This window comes from Neovison vison, chromosome 6 (genome assembly GCF_020171115.1).
Source record: "Neovison vison isolate M4711 chromosome 6, ASM_NN_V1, whole genome shotgun sequence".
In the NCBI taxonomy this organism is placed as follows: domain Eukaryota; kingdom Metazoa; phylum Chordata; class Mammalia; order Carnivora; family Mustelidae; genus Neogale; species Neogale vison.
The window spans coordinates 93,699,080-93,715,281 of NC_058096.1; the positions used below are offsets into that span (position 1 = coordinate 93,699,080).

Consider the following 16,202-nt stretch of genomic DNA (forward strand, 5'->3'; position numbering starts at 1 on the left):
TGTTTGTTTGGTTTTTGGTTTTTGGTTTTTAAGAGGAAATGATTACTGGAGTCAAATTCTAAAAGTAAATTGAATGAAATAAGGCCTGGGAACTGACCACTGGATTTGGCAACATGGAGGTCTCTGATGGCCTTACAAAGAGAATCTCTTTAGCGACATGAAATAAGAATGAGAGAGAAAAGGAAACTAGAGGTTATAGCATTTTGCTCTAAGGAGAAACAGAAATAATGCAATAACTGGAGCAGTAAGCGGAGTCAAGAGAAGTCTGTTCCTGAAGATGGAAGATGTACAGTTTGTTTCTACATCGATAGAATGATCAAGCTGGAAAGAAAATCTGGTGATGCTGCTGAGAGAGGGGGAGAGTAGCCCGAGTGTGTCTGTAGGTCTGTGAGAGAGGATGGACTCCAGTGCACAAGGGAAATAGTTCACTGTGGACTGGAGCAAGGACATCAGGAGCAGAGTGACAGAGGTGAAGGCAGAATGAAAGACGACAGATATAGAAGTCTTCCTCACTTTAGTGATGTGGCATGGGGCATTCTTACCCTAGTCTGATTTCTCAGTGAAATAATTAATATGGTTACTGGCTAATGGTGAGAAAAAGAGGAGGTATGGGAGTTGAGGGGAATAGAAAAAGATATAAAACAGTTGCTGTGGACTGAATGTGTTCCTCCCAAATTCATATGTTGAAACCTAATCTCCAAGATGATGGTATTAGGAAGTGTGGTCTTTGGAAGGTGATTAGGTCATAAGGATAGAGCCCTCAAGAACAGATTTAATGCTATTAGAAAAGGGCCCAGAGATCTTCCTTGACCCTTCCCCCAGGTGAGGACAAGAAGAAAAGATGACTATCTACCCACCAGGAAACAGACCTCCACCAGACACCGTAACTGCCAGTGCCTTGATCTTCAACTTCCAGCCTCCAGAATGATGAGAAATAAATTTCTGTTGTTTAAAAGCAACACAGTTGGTCATATTTCATTACAGCAACCCAGACAGATTACACAGTAGTTCTTCAGGACTGATGTAGAGTAGGTAGAGAATTGGGTTTAACCAGAGTTTGGGACTAGCCAGTTGAGAAGTCGGGGAGTTGCTAGGAAGTGTTTATAAATGGTGGGCCAGACCAGTTAAGACCGCTGAGGCGGAAAAACCAACCAGGACAGTCACTGATCAAGAAATAAGCTTCCATCTTATTAAGTCACAGGCTTTGGATCTATCTACTACTGCCTCCCCACTTAACATAAAATTCAAATATAAGGTTCTTTATGCCTCAGTCCCAGCTTATTTCTGACTTTTTATTCCTTGTGATATACAGGTCAGCCCCACTGGGTCACTTCTGTGCTCTGGCCATTCATTCCACAAAATTTACTGATCACCTCCTAAAGCGGGCCAAGCATGCACTGACCACTTTGCACAGTAAATATCCTCCCCACAAACTGGTACATGGTGACTGGCACCTACTTAGCACTTGTTTATAGAGTGAATGAATGAACTCTCAATCATGAGTTCATCCATAATCATTTATCTCTAGAGGTGGAATGTGCTAAGGGAATATTATAGAGCGTACATAGTTCATAGGTTATGCCTCTGTTCTTGCTCCTCTCTTAATATAACACTATCAATGTAATCAGTTAATTAAAATTACAATTTAATAACTTAAATTTACTGCTTTCCAATTTCTTTTTACATTCATTTCTCATTCTCTTAGTAATTCTCAGAACTGCCTTTGGATAGGAACATGTGAGAAGAAATGAGAAGGGAATGGAGAAAGAACCGAAAAGATGCCAAAGAGGGAAATGTAGGATGGGAGGGAGAAAAGAAAAGGGGAAGGAAAAGGAGAGAATGAGACAGAAGCAAAAAGGGAAAGAGGGATAAAGGAAAAAAGCATTAACAGCTGACAGACAGGAACAGGCAAAGAGAAGGTTACAAGGGGGGGATATTAAAGAAATTGCTTACAAAGTACTTAGAGAAGTCCAGAAATTCTAGGAAGAAGCTGGAGAATTCTTGAATATTTATAGTAAACCTTTATCCCTCTAAATATTGACAGATATTTATTAATAGTAACAACAAGGTTCTATTTATTGAGTACTTACCACGTGAACACCGTGCAGAGCATTTTACAGTCATCTGGCCAATAATTCCTCACAACTACTATTACCCTCATTTTACAAAAGGGAAACTGAAGCCCTAAGAAACTTACCAAAACATGCAGTGAGTGGGACTGCGGAGCCTCAGATTCAGACCCACTCATGCTCCTACCCACCATGGCTCACCTCCTCTCTGCCCATGCTGCTTTTGCAATCAGGATATGCAGAACAGGATAGATCTTGAGCCAGCTGACAAGGCTTTGTCACATTCCCCATCCTTCCCAAGCCAAGGCCAGGGGAAAAGTGAAAGGGGAGACATGAGGAGCCGCCAGAATCAGCCCTGTGCTCCCTGACCCCAAGGACCTGAATGTGAAGCAGATGGGACTCAGACACTCATCCAAGACTCATGCTGTCCTGTTCTGCCGTTTTGACACTTCATTTTGGACGTATCTGTTTATTCTTTTCAAAACACAGTTGTGCTCACGAGTTGGGAACAAAAGTACACAGACAAAAACCCTTTCTGGAGATGTTCTGTCTCCTTCTGAAGGAGGATGAAAATGAAATCAGCCATCTTACTAATGGCGAGGAAAAAAGTTATCAAAAAGCTAAGATTCTTGTATGTCTTTGTATGTTTCATCTTTGGACAAAATTTTCAGGCTGTGTACATAACGGGACTAACAAACTCATGGCCATATACTACCATGTATCTCTTCAGCATCAATAGTAACCATTATTATCTGATTTCTATACACTCTCGATGAATCAGAATAGATCTTCAGAATCTTTCATAACATAGTGCTCCTGAAAGCCATTAGCAATAGCTGATAAAGAGCACAAGGTGAAAAGAAATCTGTAATTTCTGGTACAGATGTATGCCATCACTAGTCATAGCCCCATAACATCATAAATTGCCTTAATATGGGTATGCCTTACTATGGTTAAACAAGAACCCAAATGCTTAAGACTAAAGTCGTTTGTCCCTTGGTCAATAATTATTTTCCCAGCATGCTCAATAAGTTCTTTCATAATTAGAGTTTCAGAAACTAATTAAGAAACAACCTGTTTAAATTGAGAAATGCTAATGCTTCTGTAATGCATAGCAATTTTTAAGGCCTGACCAGGAAATAGAAAATGATTTGACAGGGTCTGGGCTAAAAGCCATGGATGGCATCCACTGTTTAGTGTTGTATAATTTACAAACTTCTGTTCTTTCAACAACTACTCAGAGAATGAAGTTGCTAAGTAAATATACAGCTCAAAAACATCACAGCAGAGCTAACCCACTGCTCACATCTTGCAAAAAGGTGGTGGTCCAACACAGGGAAACAATACACACAAACTACCTGCCAAAAACACAGACTATAATTTTTTTTTAAGTTTCTTAAGGATACCTCAACAAGCTAAAAATATTTTTCAGCCATCAGTGAAATGCATCTGTGGCTGACCCAGTCACATCAACAAAATTTGGTAATTTTATTTTATGTCAATGGCTATGGAAAATGAGGCACAGGGCACAAATGTCACACAGACAGAATTCATATGCTTTCAGATATGCCAGGCAGTTTCCACTTTGAAGAAATGTAACTCTAATTAAACACATTTCAGCAGTCAAAAAATTAAAAAAAAAAAACAAAAAACTCTGCCCATTGTTCCTCATTTACATCTACTTTAGAACACTCATGACATTGGCAGTTGTAATATTAAATAAATTTAGACCTATAAGAGAATAATCCTAGAGCTACAGAAATGGAGTTAACTCTTTTCCAGTGTCAGGACCTTACAAAACATTTGTTTCTCTCCAGATCAAGAAAAAGGTGTGCTAGGGGTCAGAGGGTGGGGTGGGAGGGGTTTGGTTTTGGTATTAAATAGTTCTCTTTACTTAACTATGGTCCTGAGAGCAGTAATGAGGGATGAGGGCATGTGTAATATTAACAACATTACTGACTTAAGCTATTAGAAAAGTTTTATTTGTTTGATAGAAACACCCTGCCAACTCTTGCAATAAAGAAGTCAGTGGAGGAGCGCCTGGGTGGCTCAGGCGGTTGAGCATCTGCCTTTGGCTCAGGTCATGATCCCAAGGTCCTGGGATCAAGTTCCGCATCAGGCCTGCTGCTCTGCAGGGAGCCTGCTTCTCCCTCTCCCTCTGCCTGCTGCTGCCTGCTTGTTCTCTCTCTGTCTCTCTGCCAAATAAATAAATAAATAAAATCTTTAAGACCAAAAAAGTCAGTGGAATGATTATACTCAGAAGACAGTACCTATTAAAAAAAAGGATGATACTAAAAAAAATTTCAAAACTCAAAAGTTTTCAGAAAGGTTAAACAGCATTAGAAAATGTGGCTGGAGATTTTCTTTTTTCTTGTTAATATGACTATCATTATATGGCACTCAAATTAAGGTTAATATCCTGGAAAAAGAATTCCCTTTGTTAACTGGTGGTCTGTGGCTTGAGACTTCACTGAAAGGTTTCACTTGAAAGGCTATGAAAACATTAGCCACTGATCCAGAAGTTCTCAACGGCTCAGAGATGCAAGGTCATTCATAATTGTCTCCATCTTTCTTTCCTCTCTCCAGAGTATAATTACTTCAAGAAACAAAATCCTGGTTTATTTTACTGAAATCCAGAAACTCACCGCTTGTATAGCAACAGCCACTTCCCTTATCCCTGGCTTAAATATCCGTAACTGTCAGCACTCCCAGGTATATTCCACAGGACAATACCTAATCCTTAGTGGTTCTAATTCTCAGAATCTGCTTTTTTAAAAAAAAAAAATATATATATATATATCAGCTCACCAGTGTTTGGTACCTGCAGTGTGGGTCACGATGTACACAGATATTAACATTTGGTTGAGAGGAAGAGAGGTACAATAGTATAGTGGGAAAATAACAGTATCCGTTTTGGAAATTAGAAACTCTGCTCCATCATTTACTAGCTATGAGAAAGTAGGAAAGTGATTCAATCTCCCACTTGACCTGTGTGTAAAGTGGAAAAATGATACTTACCTCAGAGAGTTTCATGTGGATTAAGAGATAGCAATGTTTTACATGATGGTGGGCATGTGGTTGATAAACCTCAACAAATTACCTTGGTTAAAAAATGAGAATGAGGAAATCATTCAAAAGTATAGCATCTTATTAGGGTAGGAAAAGGATCCTGTAAATTACCTAATAAAAATCTTTTACATGTCCAAAGGATTTAGCAACTAGGAGGTCACTACACCAGAGCAGTTTCAGAAAAGTGGTAAAGACAAGAATGGTGGTCTAGGAGAATAATAGTATGGAAGGAAATTGAGAAAATGGATCTGAACAATACTTTCAAGAAGTATGGCTGTGACAGGAAGGATGGAGAGTTACTGTATTGGGTATGGGTTTAGGAATGTGTATCTACTGAGTATCTTTAGAATGGAAGAGTTGGGGTTTAAGGTCAAGGTCAGATATAAATAGGAAGACCATATAATTTATCACCGAAGTCAGACATTCTTGAAAGTGAAAGTGGATGCTATTAATAATTATGTTTGGACAATAGAAGTAAACTGGAACTGTCCCAGGCCAACCACAGAGCCTGATGACCCTAAAAATAAAGGGAGATGTTGAAGATAAACAGGAGGAAAGAAAGTTGATGGAGCAAGATCCCTAAGGAGAGGAGAGAGTGGGAGGTGAGAAAAGGCATAGTTGGTAGAGGTAAGAGAGGAATAAAAAGGTTAACGCCTTTTCCTTGTGCCAGACACAGATCAAAAGCCAGCTGCATCCCTGTTTCTGAAGAACTTAAAGTTTAGTGCACTGATTATCATAGTCTAAGAGGAGGAGAGGACAGGCATGGGATTGTCAACCAGGAGAAGAAGAGGTGACATTCACTTCTGAGAAAATATCCTAGAATTTCTCTAGGGAGAAAGACTTAGATTGAAAAGCATAGTCAATATTATAATTTAGTGTATTTTCTTTCTTTTTTTTATAAGCCACATATTTATTTTAAAATTATGAACATTGAAAGAAGTTGTTTGCTTTAACTTTGGTTTTTGCTTTGCTATAACAAGGAGACAATGGAATAAAAATGATTCTGAAATTTTGACTAAACCTGCCCTTTAGAGAGTGCATATTACTTTCCAGGTTCTATGCTAGATTCAAGGTGTGTGTGTGTGTGTGTGTGTGGAGAGAGAGAGAGAGAGAGATACAGACATACATGGAGAGAGAGAATGGAACCCATAGACTGTACAGCCTGAAAGTGGCTCAGGTATAAATGAGTTTAGCACTAACTGCATTAGACCAATCACCTTCCTATGTTGGCATGGCTATGCACAGAGCCATGTCAAATCCCCTGGCAATGATCTTTACAAAAGTAGGTCCTTTACTAGTAAGTTATTTTGACCCCCTGTGAGCCACATATTTCTCTCTATAATATAATATAAAGAATATATATATTTTATATAAAGAAAGAGAATATATATGAAGAGTATATATATTTTGTATTCTACATATATTTCTCTGTACATTCTATATAAAGAATACAACTATATATATATATATATATATATATTTTAAAGGTTTTATTTATTTATTTGACAGAGAGCGATCACAAGTAGGCAGAGAGGCAGGCAGAGAGAGAGGGGGAAGCAGGCTCCCCGCCGAGCAGAGAGCCTGATATGGGGCTCAATCCCAGGACCCTGGGATCATGACCAGAGCCAAAGGCAGAGGTTTTAACCAACTGAGCCACCCAGGTGCTTCACAAAAATATATTTAAATATCTATTACTTCTATACAAAATAAAAACATATCTTTACTAATAAATAACCTTGACAAGTAATTTGATGAGCAATATGAAATCAGAAATCATGTATATAAAATCTATATAATCTATAGATCATAATATGTTCTACAGGTAATCTATAGATAATATGTAATCTTATAAATATAGAGAGAATATAGAATATAATATATATATATTTTTACTAATTTAATAAACAACAAATAATTTGATGAGAAATCTGGAACACTGCTAATGCTTGCAGACATTCGCTGAGCCCCTTTATACCTAAGACACAGGTAGGATATACAGTCTATGGATTCTATGCTCAAGAAGTAAAGCTTGAAAAAGTAAAATAAAATTGTAAAGAGCTAAATTAAAAGTAAATCATGAAATGCTAAATTGGGTAGACAGAGAACTGTTGGAATACAAAAGAAGAGATTACTTTTGTTTAACTTATTCAGTCTGATCAGTAAATATGTCACAGAAGAGCAGGCAGCCAAGCAAACCCTTGTAGAGTACGGAAATGATTCTTCAGGGAAGAAGAATGGGTCCTTGTGTGGTTTGTTGGAGGGTGGTCAAGGGAAGGCTTGGGGAACACCTCATGTGTAGCACAATGAAGAGTTGAGTGCTACCAGAACATGAGGTGCAGGGCTCAAGGAAGAGACAGCAGAAGAACTATAATTGGAAGGAAAGAGGAAACACACTCCTAATGGTTTCTATCTTAATTCTATAGCAAACCAATGAATTAGATTTCTTTTGGAAAGAAACAGGGAGCTACTGAAGATCTTTCTTCCCAATTTCCAAGGCTGTCCCTTCCAGAGCTGGGATCATTGAGGGCCAGTTTCTCCAAACAGTTCCAACTTGGTTTATGTGATGTTACAAAATAATGTTGATTTCTCTATATGTGGTGCCCCCTGTCAGCTCAATCATTTATTTCTGCACTCTAAGAAGACACCTGACTTGAGCAGTGTGACATGACAATATGAGTGTGCAAGAGGATTGGGTGGATCTACTGTGTGCTTTTCTTAGGAGATGCTGAGAGTATTTGTAACTCTATTGGGTTACCTGGACTCAAATGTCTTTCTCCTCCACTCTCTACTAAGATGGGATGAAACTTGTCAGTAGAGGTAAAAAGATACCACCTGTCTGACAGGAGTGGAGATTAGGCAGAAAGGCTAACAACCTAATCTTATCTTATACCCACTAGGAAGATCTAGGGCTTTGTCTTTTGTAGACTGCTTTGTTTCCTACATCCACGCCATCCCCTGGTGGCTCACTCCACTAATCTCTGAACAAGCTCTAGGTATCCGAGCTGCTTCATTAAAAACTAGTCAACACTCCTTCTGCCAAGCCTGACTATAGCCAACCAGGGGTGGAATCAACTCTAATAAAGTTCCCTCTTTGAGAAGTGAAGCATCAGATGGCCAATCCTCTCTAGAAGAATGTTTCACCATCCTAGAATAGAATGTCTTAAAAAGTGACAAATGTCAATTAGCAGCTACTAAAGGGAGGTGACACTAGATTCATTCATCAACAAGTTCATACAGCAATGGAGCCTGTAAAGAAATGGTTCTCCAGAGCTAACCTGGTTAGGCTCAAGATGTTCTGAGTCATCACATGCATTCACACACACGCACTCACAACAAAGGAAGAGTACTTTCCCTCACAGCCATCTTGGCCTCAGAAATACCAGGCTTGAGAAGTTCAGATACCCATGCCCAGTAGAGAGTCATCCTCCTTTTCCCCCTTCAATTCCCAGTAATGTTTGTGTTTCCCTTCTGGAGGCTTCATTTGGAAGTGAAATTTGAAGTCACTGGAAATCTAATAGTGAATGTTGGACTGCCTTTTGTTGCACAGCCACTGATTCCTTCTGTATCATGAAAGCACGAAGACATTTGAGAGGGCCTATGAATTAGAGGAGAGACAGACAGACAGACCAGGAAAAGCTGATCTAAAAGAGATAAGATGTCAAGATCTCAACACTGAATCTGGAAATTAATTTATGGCAAGACTGATGTCTTTCAGTAAAAGAACATGTAACTGTTTACCAACTATGACCACAGTCCGTCTGCCCAGGAGGCCACCAAAGGACCTGAGCATTGCCTCTGCAGCCCTTCCTTCAAACAATACTCCCTTGTTCCATGGCCTCCCAGCTGTGACAAGCATGATAAAAATGGAGATTGTTTTTATACTCTATGTGCTGTTTCTTCACTGACAGCGGCATGGTAATTCGCCAAATAATCAGAGTATGTTGGCATTTTTATAAATGAAGTGCTCAGTCTTGACAGTAATCTGTGCAGGGAGGACTTGGAGGATGGACAAAAAAATGGCTTCTTTCCCATGCAGAGGGAACAAGGCTTCCTTGGCGATTTTTCAGCACACTAAAATTTCTTTTGACCAAAAGGCAGCCAGGAGCACAGCTCTGACATCATCCCCACCGAAGCCCTGTTCTCTCCAACAGGACACAGGGAAGTATTTCTTTCCTCCATGGCTTGCAGGAATGTGTTCCTGGGGCTTCCTGCATTATACAAGAAGGATTTTATTTCACTGCAGTAGAGGCCTGGGGGGTGGTGAGAGGGAAGGGGTGAGGAAAGCAATGCTCAGCAAGCTCCCATGGCATTCTGTGTGGACAGAAATTGTTTTGTTTCATCCTCACTATAACCCTGGGTGGTGGCTATTATTGTTCCCAATTTACAGATGAGGAAACTATGCTCACTCAGGTGCGGTGACAAATGCTCTGCCCACAGCCGTCTGCCCTGGAAGAAGTCAGAAGATAGAGACAAAGTACGAGGAAAGGAGATACACATTTCTCCTTTAAGAAAATCAGAATTTTAAGCATATGCTCTGCTCTATACATTTAATATTTATTTTGTCAAAAAAAAGATTTCACAGTTTCCAAAGCATTTTACCAGAAAACACCCCTTAAAACTTCATTTAAGAGACACTCTGAGGAGGAAGTAGACTTCATTATTATTTGGCAAAGGTGGAAACTTAATTTCTGGGAGTTTAGGCCAAGTCCCAAAGTCACAGTTCATGAGCAGAAGAGAATGAACTCAGCACTGATCTCCTGGTTCTTCTTCCCTGATGCAATGTCTTCCACTCCACTCAGGCTCTCTCTCAGCACTAAGCTCACAACAGACACCCAGAACCAAAACCTCCCTGGTGCTGGGGTAGGAAGAGGGTAATGACAATGGGCTCTTGCCACTACTGCAGTCTGCCAGGAAGAACTTGTTCAGACAATGGGAAGATTCAACTGTGGGGACTTTTTCCCAAGCATATTTCCACAGCCTCTTCTCCCCTCTCCCCTCCCTTCTCTGCCAACTCTCTCATACCAGTAAAATCAAGCAATGCTTGGTCCACCTCGCCAGTACCTTACAAACTGTGGCTCCGACTGTACCACTTCATACTAGCACAGCTCATATTTTCCCAGCAGCGGAGCACTAAATCCAGAAGGCTTGATACCAGAGTAGAGTCTAAAGTAGCATGGCTTTGAGAACTCCCTTACGAAAAGGGAAAGTTCTTCACTGAGCTTCTGGGTAGGAGGCGAACAAAAGCATGGAAGGCGGTGGTGCAGCCGCAGGCCATTCACAAAACAGGAGCAAGACTAAGAGTTCATGTGTTTCACTTGCAGAAGCAAATCTTAGACTACCTTTCCAGCAACCACTGCAGTCTGGCTGGGATGGCTTTTGAGCCAGTGGGTTACTGCTCTGCTAGTCAAATTCCAAGTGAACATTTATAAACCCTGCTCTCTGCAAGAGGACTTGGAAATACTGAATAAGGGCCATGACATAAGGACTAAAAAATGAAATCTGTCCCTCACCACCACTCTTTAAGGTGTATATAATAATTCAATTCATCCCCCTTGAAAGGGTAAATGTGGCACTATTGGGTAGTTTAAGGTAAATGTGTCTCATGGGTATGGAGAGCCCCAAGACGTTTTACATGATAGCCCTCTAACACCAACAGACCTCAGATCTAAACTGAGCCACTATTGGAGAAGAGGGAAAATTGAGTTCAATGCTGACTTGGTTTTTGATCCTTCAAGAACACTGAACGCACTGTATCAACTAACATATACCATCTTCTGACATCTTGGTAGCCTGTGTTTCCCTTCTAGAAGCCAGCCAGCGGAGTCTCCTGCTCCTTCTAGCTTCCCTTTACTACAGAAAGTAAAATAACTACTTTGAATGTTATATATGGTTAGGTTTGGGGGTGAGAGTTGCCAGATGTGAGATATTTCGTGTAAACTATGAAGAGACAAAGATCCCTGAAGTTGCATTGATTTCTACAAAGCAGAAATAGAAACCGAAGGGTCAGAACAAACTCTGCAGCTCCCAAAATGTGTTAATACTAACCTCCATTCAACAGCCTTGTGTGCCTGGCCCTAAACTAGGCACTGGAGGGGAAAACAGGAAGATGATGAGCCATTATGGCTTTGAATCCAGCAAAGGGCTGAGGCAACATGCCACACGGGGGCCACAACCAACGGTGCGAGCCACCAACAGTTTTAGAGGAGCCCAAGGAAGAGGAGGGATATTGTATTTCAGGAAAAGCTTGAGCAGGCTCCAGTGGAGGTAACACTTGAACTAGGCCTGGATGGGTGAATAAGATTTTGCTGAGGATCTACAGAGGGGATGGGAGAAAGGGTACTACAGGCAGAAGGGAAAACATGAGAAGAGAATGCACACATGCTCTTGAATATATGGAGCAATAGTCTACTCAGAGAAAGAAAAAAATTATCCCACCTGAACCTTTACAGTGTGTTGTTTCAAAGAAGTATATTAATTTCAGATGTAAAAACATTTTCCTTGTGTACAAGTAAATACTGTAATTGAAGTGACAGTATAGACATGTAGAATTTATTATCTGAAAGAAAATCTAATCAATAGGTATTTCATTTCGAAAAGTTAATGAAATATTATGGAGAGAGTGGCCTTTTAAGCTTTGATTTTTAGATTCAGAGAGAGAGCTTAATTTTCAGTGACAAGGTCACTACTAGTTGAATGGTCTCCTTTTGCTTCCCACAAAATGACAGTTCTTTCGTTCTTGAATTATTTATTAAAATCAGGCTTCCATAATCAGAGTTTATTTAAACACTTTTTTTTTGTAGATCAGCAAATTAAAATCATGTTACCTTTGTTATTTCTCCCAGTTCAGAAGGGGTATTAAAGTACTTATGTGAAATTAAATATTAATTTCATGAAAGTGTTATTTGTGTGTAACAAAATCCTCTCTTTTCAGTTCGTGCTAATTAATATTCAATGCAATAAGTATACATGTATTTAATACTATTATCATCAAGGAAGGGCAGAGGGTTCAAGTCATTGCAAAGGACAATGTGGGTATATTTTATCTCTCGCTAATTAGCAAAATTAGATGAGCTTCTGGAAGATTATTTGAAAGCAAAGGTTTGCCAAGCCTACTTTCAATAAGCAGTTTTTATGCTCCCTATAGCCTAAGACTCAACTCTTACATGACAAAAATAAATCTTTTGGTACATCCATCATGGTTAAAGCAAGCCACTTCCAAGGTCAACTATAGGGTCAGAAACAAAAGGCGTGCCAAATAGCCACATATGCAAAATCACACACAACGACTCATCTGAAATAAATGTTCTACCTTGCAAAAGAAAAATCATTTCATTGTTTGCATTTAAGATAATGTGTTGATATAGCTTGATTTGGAAATACAATGAAATTTGAGTACTTTTTTTGCTAATTGGAAAATATTGTCTCACAGAATAAAAAAAAAAAAAAAAAAGCATAAAAAGCACTGACCTGTACTTTTGCCAAGATCTAGGTCAGGGAGTAAACTCTGTATCTCTCAGGCAATGTATGTAATACAACAGACTCTACATACACACTTTATCATTACTGAGGCGGCTGTTCTTTCAAAAGGATGTCTTTGCTAAATAAATGTGTCCTCATAACTGCCTTTGAGAAGTAGGCATGTGCTGATCTTATAACACTCTACACCTTCTTTGAAGCCCTTAAATACCACACTTCAAAAACATGTCCTATTTTAATGATATCATCCTGGTACATGAGAGATAAGGTGATTTCTCTATTTCCTGGATCAAAAGGAACAGCAGGATGAGACAGAAACAGCACATCAACTATCATATGAGCTGTTTCTAGATTACAACATTCGAACATTTTCTGTCCATGCTACAACTCTCCTTTTAATGTCTAGGAGGAAGTTTCTGCACTTTGTTTGACCCGACTGAACTTTGTCACACTGCCTTCTCACCACCCCTGCTGAAGCAAGCCTCTAAATCTTACCAACTATCTCTTTGTTGTCTCTTGTATGTTCCCAGCCCCTCCTTCCAATCTCACCAAGCCAGTTAAGTTGCACTTTTCACCTTCTCTGTTGACATAAAATGAAGTAACTGCATTTATTTGATTATTGACTGCACATTTTGTCAACATCTCAAATTTTGTAAGTCAACTAGATCATGTTTCAAGGCGAAGTCCTAAAATTTCATAGCTCATCTCTATTTGCTTGCTTAGAGCAAAGTAACGAAATGAAAAATCCAGAACTCTAGAGAAAGTTTGTTTAGTCTTGTCATCATATAACTGAACTAAATTATTCAGCACCGTATAAGTGTTTTAAAACATTCTATTATAGAAAAGGAAGTTATTAGTTTGTTAAAATATACTTAAAATTTGATAGGCATTTAACCAATGCCTATGAAAGTAGAGTATGTCAGAATGAAAACTATTGGAATCCTGAATGCAACATGAATTCAGTATGGTAGAGAAAGCAAATGTGGTAACTGCAAGAAGGTGCCCACTTGCTAAATGAAAATGAGAAGACAGGCACCTGGGTGGCTCAGTCAGTTAAGTGTCTGCCTTTGGCTCAAGTCATGATCCCAGAGTCCTAGGATTGAGTACCACACAGGGCTTCCTGCTCAGCAGAGAGCCTACTTCTCCCTTTCCCTCAACCCTTGCTGTGTGCCTGCACTTTCTTTCTCTCTAATAAATAAATGAAATCTTAAAAAAGAAAAAAAGAGAGAGAGAGAGAGAAAGAAGGGAGAGCGAGCAAAGACTAAGGCCTAGCCTCAAATTCAATGTAACACAAAACAGGGTCAGTCTCCTGTTCTCCAGCCACAGAAGACTGAGGTACCTCATGCCAGAGCCATAATCACCTGGGTTTTTAAAATATTTCACGGAATACATAATTTAACTCTATTCATATAAAATATGAGGCTTAAGGTCATTTACATCTATCTGACTTTAGAACAAGGCCTCTTACTGTTTGAAACACTGAACTGATCACACCACCAGAAGGGGACTTCTGGTGGTGACTCTCCCCATTCTCAGGTGAGGAAACGTTATTTGACATCAGTATGGAAACGTAGTAGTGAGTGCACACATAAATTTTCTTTTTAAAAGAACACAGAAATTTAATTTCTTTTAGGTTTAAGAAACTGAAACATCTTTTTAAATTGGAGATTCATCTTACTAAAAGTGATTTTGTGAAAAATGACAGTGTTACCTTCCAATGATTCCAAAAGTGCTGGGAGCCGGTGAGGTCAGCCAGCCCAGAAATTATGCGATGTTACACTTCATTGCTGAGTTAAAATAAGGTAAGAATTTCCCTATGATACTTCTTTTCTTTAAGTTGTTTCAGTCTGTTATATAAGCAAACAGGTCCAGACCTGACAAGAAGAAGAATCATTCAGAATAAAAACCAGGTGAGCGAGTTAAATCCTAACCAGTGAACAAAGCATCTGTCTACACATGTAGTATCTGGAGCCTAGAAATGGGGCCAGAAAACAGATGTCCTACAGGGCCAGGTAGGATAGGGAGATGACTGACTCTGGCTTCTTGGAGACTATGGGAAGATGAGAGGCCCTGATTGTTGTCTGGCCACTGTGGGTGCCCAATGCAGCCAGCATCTTTCAATGCAGCAAGCCAGAATCCAGAATTTTTATGTGAGATCTCCCAATTATCAAAGTCAGGCCATGAACTCAATACTACTGATACAAGACAAAACATTTCCGTGGCTTCTCTCTGCCACCTTTGATAGAAGTGTCAATGGGGCATTTTACAGATTTTAAAGAGAGATCTGGTTGGAAATGATGAATGCTGCTCTTCAGATAACCATGAGAAGGAATTACCTATTGAAAGAAGAACTGTTTATGCTGATAAATTCAGAACTACCTCAAACCAAGGCCTCCATCCTTGCCTTCAACTTAAAATATCAACAAGCTCCAACAGGTGGCCATGTTCTTTGCTGGAATCTGAAGACAGCAATAAAGAAGAAACACTTAATCCTGACCATAATGCAGTTCATGGTCAAATGGATGAACTTGCTTGTAATTCTCGCATTCACTGAGTGATCTCCTGTCGCAGAGAACTTCAGGATACAGAACAAAGCCTTCCATTTCTCACTTTTCTCCATACCTACTTACACTTTACATTCATTATAGCTCCATAACCAGGGAGTTAAGATCACTGTCTGTCACTTACAATGTTCTGTCCAATCTCTTAGGAAGAACACGGGTAGAGTCCTGGTAGAGATTTGAATGTAACATGATATGAGGGAATGTGTGACTCTGCAGGCGAACTCATTTTAATTTTCCTTGATGTCTGTAACATAGACTCCTGCCTCCCTAAATAATAGCCATTTCCCCCTTGCCTTAAGGAGAGCAGCAATGTGCCCAACTAAAACCTGATGTTTCTGAGACTACAACGGTCATGTGCAATCAAAACCTGGTTAATGAGATGTAAGCAGAAATAGTTGTGTGGGACATCCAAAAAAGGCTGTGCAAGCCTTTTGCCTTTTCCTACTTCTTTTTCTTATCTGTAACCTGGATGTGGTAGCTGGAGCTCTGGTGGCCATACTGTGACTCTGAGAAAACTTTGAGAATCAAAGGCACCAATTCTGAGTATGAGGAAGCAGAAAGACTGAAAGACTGAAAGAATTTGGGTCATTGATGGCTTCATGGGATGGTTGAACCCGCCCAGTGCCATCTACCTCACAGGGTAACCATAAAAACTGTGAATATAGGAAAATATGACAAACAAATGGTTTCTTAATGTTATATTGCAAAACACGGTTTGTTCTATTTCATTATGATATGTTCAATTAAGGAAAAAACTTCTGGAGACAGGGGAAATGGTTAAAAGCGCTACTACTTACTCATTCTATAACCAATTTTTTCTATCTTCTAAATTCCAGATGATGAGCATTTGAAGCTGATGTAAGAAAATATGTCTATTCATAAGAGCAATTAAAAACTAGATAAATAAGCATGTCAAATACCAGGATGAAAAGTATTTACAGAGTTTTATGTAACCCCCCAAAAAGGAATATCTCAATCCATTTCAGGAGTGAAGACTTCTTAAAGAAGGGATGGGCAGGTGGAA

The 16,202-nt window shown here is 39.4% G+C and overlaps 1 protein-coding gene across 9 annotated transcripts in view; it reads right to left on the reverse strand.

The window, feature by feature from the left end:
- MECOM (MDS1 and EVI1 complex locus) overlaps positions 1–16,202 on the reverse strand; it is a 547,090-nt gene that overhangs the window by 215,098 nt on the left and 315,790 nt on the right. Inside the window, exon 1 of one of the 9 annotated variants that reach the window (XM_044251745.1) lies at positions 2,198–2,217. The exons of the other annotated variants lie outside the window; for them this stretch is intronic. The gene's annotated coding sequence lies outside the window, so the exon portion shown is untranslated. Of the gene's footprint in view, positions 1–2,197; positions 2,218–16,202 lie in introns of those variants that run through there. 9 annotated transcript variants of the gene reach the window in all.